Source organism: Pseudophryne corroboree, unplaced genomic scaffold (genome assembly GCF_028390025.1).
Source record: "Pseudophryne corroboree isolate aPseCor3 unplaced genomic scaffold, aPseCor3.hap2 scaffold_392, whole genome shotgun sequence".
In the NCBI taxonomy this organism is placed as follows: Eukaryota; Metazoa; Chordata; class Amphibia; order Anura; family Myobatrachidae; genus Pseudophryne; species Pseudophryne corroboree.
Genome location: NW_026970035.1, coordinates 309,365 through 315,145, shown reverse-complemented (window position 1 = coordinate 315,145; position 5,781 = coordinate 309,365).

Here is a 5,781-nt window from a genome sequence, read left to right as displayed (position 1 = left end):
GGGCATTGTATATGGCCCTTAGTTCCAGGATGTTGATGTGAAGACAAGTCTCTTGACTTGACCAAAGACCTTGGAAATTTCTTCCCTGTGTGACTGCTCCCCAACCTTGGAGGCTTGCGTCTGTGGTCACCAGGATCCAGCCCTGAATGCTGAATCTGCGTCCCTCGAGAAGGTGAGCACTCTGCAGCCACCACAAGAGTGATACCCTGACCCTGGGGGACAGGGTGGTCAACCAATGCATCTGTAAATGTGACCCGGACCACTTGTCCAGTAGGTCCCATTGGAAAGTCCTCGCATGGAACCTGCCGAATGGAATGGCCTCGTATGATGCCACCATCTTTCCCAGGACTCGAGTGCAGTGATGCACTGACACAAGTTTTGGTTTCAATAGGTTCCTGACAAGAGTCATGAGTTCCTGGGCCTTTTCTATCAGGAGATAAACCCTCTTCTGGTCTGTGTCCAGAATCATGCCCAAGAAAGACAGACGAGTAGTAGGAATCAACTGCGACTTCGGGATATTGAGAATCCAGCCGTGTTGCTGTAACACTTTCAGTGAAAGTGATACGCTGTTCAGCAACTGCTCTCTTGATCTCGCTTTTATGAGATCGCCCAAGTACGGGATAATTGTGACACCTTGCTTGCACAGGAGCACCATCATTTCCGCCATTACCTTGGTGAAAATTCTCAGGGCCATGGAGAGACCAAACAGCAACGTCTGAAATTGGCAATGACAGTCCTGTACCGCAAATCTGAGTTACGCCTGATGAGGTGGATAAATGGGGACATGAAGGTATGCATCCTGTACACAAATGCGGACAACAGGTGTCAAGCCGTGTGTTGCCTTTGTCAAGCTGTAATAAGTAGGGATAAGGACGTTAACCACCTCGGAACATCCTCCCTTATACGTCACCTGCAGCGCATTCATCATAAGTCAGTGACAAGTTCAAAAACTTTGGATGACAGCGGAAGCAGTCCACTAACCACTAAATCCCTTCCTCTTGTAACCAAGCTCCTGCAAACCACACCACCAACTCCCTCAGTGTCAATTTCCTCCTTAGACAGGAGAGCCAATAGTCCTGCAGGCCATGTCACTGGCAAGTCTGACGAGTCCTCTCCTGCCTGGGATTCCTCCGATGCATCCTTGAGTGTAACGCCTACTGCTGCTGGCGCTGCTGTTGTTGCTGCTGGGAGTCGATCGTCATCCCAGAGGGGAAGTCGGAAGACCACTTGTACTTCTTCCAGTAAGCAATTGACTGTCCAACAGTCCTTTGCGAGGAAGATGAAATATCACAGCAGTCATCCTGCTGCAAAGTGGATAACTCAGGTCTGGGTGGTGAGAAACGTGGTTCCGGTATCCATCGTTAATTTAGAGGCAACTAGAGACTTGATTGAGGTACTGTGTCCCCGGTACCAAATACCCTCTAGGTTCCATTTCTCTAGGCAGGCGATACCGAAAATGTACACAGACCTCAGAAAAAGAGTCACCAGTGTCCTAAAAAATGCAGTTGTACCCAATGTCCACTTGTCTGTGGTTAAGTGGAGCAGGGCAGACTCAGGACTATATGACTGTGACAGCCCACTGGGTAGATGTATTGCCTCCCGCAGCAAGAACAGCAGCGGCGGCACCAGTAGCAGCATCTCGCAATTGCCAACTCGTTCCTAGGCAGGCTACGCTTTGTATCACCGCTTTCCATAAGAGGCACACAGCTGACAACCACTTACGGAAACTGAGGAACATCATCGCAGAATGGCTTACCCCAATTGAACTCTCCTGGGGATTTGTGACATCGGACAACGCCACCAATATTGTGCGTGCATTACATCTGGGCAAATTCCAGCACGTCCCATGTTTTGCACATACATTGAACTTGGTGGTGCAGAATTATTTAAAAAACGACAGGGGCGTGCAAGAGATGCTGTCGGTGGCCCGAAGAATTGCGGGCCACTTTATGCCTTCAGCCACCGCATGCCGAAGACTGGAGCACCACCAAACATTCCTGAACCTGCCCTGCCATCATCTGAAGCAAGAGGTGGTAACGAGGTGGAATTCAACCCTCTATATGCTTCAGAGGATGGAGGAGCAGCAAAAGGCCATTCAAGCCTATACATCTGCCCACGATATAGGCAAAGGAGGGGGAATGCACCTGACTCAAGCGCAGTGGAGAATGATTTCAACGTTGTGCAAGGTTCTGCAACCCTTTGAACTTTCCACACGTGAAGTCAGTTCAGACACTGCCAGCCTGAGTCAGGTCATTCCCCTCATCAGGCTTTTGCAGAAGAAGCTGGAGACATTGAAGGAGGAGCTAAAACAGAGCGATTCAACTAGGCATGTGGGACTTGTGGATGGAGCCCTTAATTTGCTTAACCAGGATTCAATCTGTTGAAATCAGAGCACTACATTTTGGCCGCCGTGCTCGATCCTAGATTTAAAACCTACATTGTATCTCTCTTTCCGGCAGACACAAGTCTGCAGAGGTTCAAAGACCTGCTGGTGAGAAAATTGTCAAGTCAAGCGGAACGTGACCCGTCAACAGCTCCTCCTTCACATTCTCCCGCAACTGGGGGTGCGAGGAAAAGGCTAAGAATTCCGAGCCCACCCGTTGGCGGTGATGCAGGACAGTCTGGAGTGAGTGCTGACATCTGGTCCAGACTGAAGGACCTGGCAACGATTACTGACATGTCGTCTACTGTCACTGCATATGATTCTGTCACCTTTGAAAGAATGGTGGAGAAAAAGAGGCAATTTGGAGGCCCTTGCACAAACTGGCTTTATTCTACCTAAGTTGCCCTCCCTCCAGTGTGTACTCCGAAAGAGTGTTTAGTGCGGCCGCTCACCTTGTCAGCAATCGGCGTACAAGGTTACTTCCAGAAAATGTGGAGAAGATGATGATCATCAAAATTAATTATAATCAATTCCTCCATGGAGACATTCACCAGCAATTGCCTCCAGAAAGTACACAGGGATCTGAGATGGTGGATTCCAGTGGGGACGAATTAATAATCTGTGAGGAGGGGGATGTACACAGTGAAAGGGGTGAGGAATCGGAGGATGATGAGGTGGACATCTTGCCTCTGTAGAGCCAGTTTGTGCAAGGAGAGATTGATTGATTCTTTTTTGGTGGGGGCCCAAACCAACCAGTCATTTCAGTTAGTCGTGTGGCAGACCCTGTCGCTGAAATGATGGGTTCGTCAATGTTTTTCTTTTCAATCTAAACCCCTGCAGTTTTCTGTAAGCATCTGCTTCGCAATGATGATCAACAAGTCACAAGGGAAAACACTCAGGGCTGGAGGCGTAGATCTTAGGACCAGCTGCTACAAGCATGGCAGAGGTGTCACTATCACTGGTGACACCCAGAGAGGCGGCGAGGGAGATTGTAATGCAGTGCGCGCAGATAAGCAGCGCAATGGTAAAAAGGAGGCATGGTCTCATAGGTAGGGGCGTGACCTGAATCACCATTTTGTTGCTGCGGGTATCCCGGGGGTTGGGGGCTGTACCCGGGGACTAGTGTGTGGGTGGTGCTGGCTCCTGCACAGTGACAGAAACTGGGTGTTGCACGTAATGTCACAGTAAAACACCCATATTCTGTCACTGAAGAAGAGCCGGCACTTTGGTGTCACCCCACTTGGCGGGTGACACTCGGGTGTGTGCCGCAACCCCGTTGTGATGCCACTGACCGATGGGAAGCTTTACGTGGCTTACCCATGTGTTAGTAGCCCCAAGCATCTTTTGTGTTAGTCCCTGAAGAAAAACTTCAAATATTGTTTACAATTTTGTAATCAATGGCCTAATTCAGTAAGGATTGCAAATTCTGCTAAGTAACAGAATTTGCAATCCTTTGGTTCGCATGCTGGGGCCACCCATCACAGGGCATGGCCACCCAGCATGCCGCCTCCCTTCTTGACCACGCTGAAATTGCAGTCTCAGTGCAGTTCAGCGTGATCATAAAAAATGGGTTAGCCTCCTGTTGGTGCAGACTGTACGTGTGCGCAGGAAGCCGCCACCATTTTTGTGATCGCAACGGCTGCATGTGATGTCATGCAGCCGCTCTGACCACGCCTCCTGTTTCTCCGTTGAAGCCCTGCCCCCGCACCGCTCCATCTCCGACTTTGAAATGGAGTGTTGCTGACCCCCCCCCCCCCCCCCCGCACCGATTGACAGTCACAGAAAATGCAGGCGCATGCGTATGCTCTTAGCAATTTTTGCAGTTGGATTGCTTATTGTGATTGCAATCCAACCTGAATCAGGCTCTATTACCTATCACAATGCACTGCAGGTAGTACAAAATGGGGTTAATATAGGAGAAAACCCCCCAGAGCTGTGCTCCTTAACTGTCCCTGGTGGCTAGTGGAGCGGCTGCCCAGTAATCAGTGTCCACGCCAGTGCGCACACGGCCCGCCCCCTACAGCCATGCTGGATCACGGTATAGTGTGGGCACAGAAGCCCCTTACCTCCCTTTCATCAGCGGCCTCGTGATCCCGGAGGGCGGTGTGTGTGTGACTGACCTTAGGAAGAAACCGGAGCCTCCGCTGCAGTGACCCAGCAACCAGGGCACGGGAGTATACTGCGCCGCTGGGAGTGATGGAGCTGCAGTAAAGATGTCTATTAGACCTAGCCTGCTGCAGCCCTTGTACATTCTTATAAAAAAAGTTTTTCTTTTCTTGTCAAAATTAATAGCTAAGTATAGGCTGCCTGAGGCAGCCCCCTGTTAAGTGTCCTGCTACTGAAGGCACCAACTACAAACTGAGCTCCCTGTTCATGGAAGCGAGGTTATAGAGCAGGGGGCGCTGAGCATCTTGGGAACAGTCAAAAGCTTTGAGCCTGTTGGTGCCTCAGATCAAGATCCTACTCTACACCACAATGTGAATCCTTGTGGAGTCCAGTGTACCCCACAGAAGAAATGAATGTGTCACACCCATTGGCAGCAACATTAGAATAGCTGCTGATGGGCACAATTGAGAAAGGAAGGGGGGAAAACATTTGAATCCAGCACATATATGTAATTTGAATATGTAATTTGTACCTTCCTACTTTAAAATGTAATGGATGAACCTCACCCTGTGAGAACTATCTTCATGATCAAGAGATCTCATATGCAAGATAAGTATGTGTTGGCAGAGGCGCTCACTGGGCAGAGATGCTGATCGCATCTCTGGCATGTGCCGGTGCACTGCGGCACCAGCACACACACACACACTTCAGACCTGATCTCCTGTTGTGTGAATATGCACAGCAGAGATCAGGTCTGAATACAGCTGTCAGTAAGGCAGGGATCTGCTGCTGCCAGTGAGGCAGGGATGTGCTGCTGTCAGTGAAGCAGTGATCTGCTGCTGCCAGTGAGGCAGGGATCTGCTGCTGCCAGTGAGGCAGGGATGTGCTGCTATAAGTGAGGCAGGTATGTGCTGCTGTCAATGAGGCAGGGATGTGCTGCTGTCAGTGAAGCAGGGATGTGCTGCTGTCAGCGAGGCAGTGATCTGCTGCCCACTATCTCCCTATCACCCCTGCCTGAGTCACACACTTTCCCTGTCACCCCTGCCCCAGTTACCCACTATCTCCCAGTCACCGCTGCCTCAGTTAACCACTATACCTGCGACCCCTGCCTCAGTCACCCACTATACCAGTCACCCCTGCTTTAGTCACCCACTATCTCTGTCACCCCTGCCTCAGTCAACCACTATCTCCATATCACCCCTACCTCAGTCACCCACTATCCCTGTCACCTCTGCCTCAGTCACCCACTGTCACCCTATCACCCCTGCCTCAGTCACCCACTATCCCTGTCA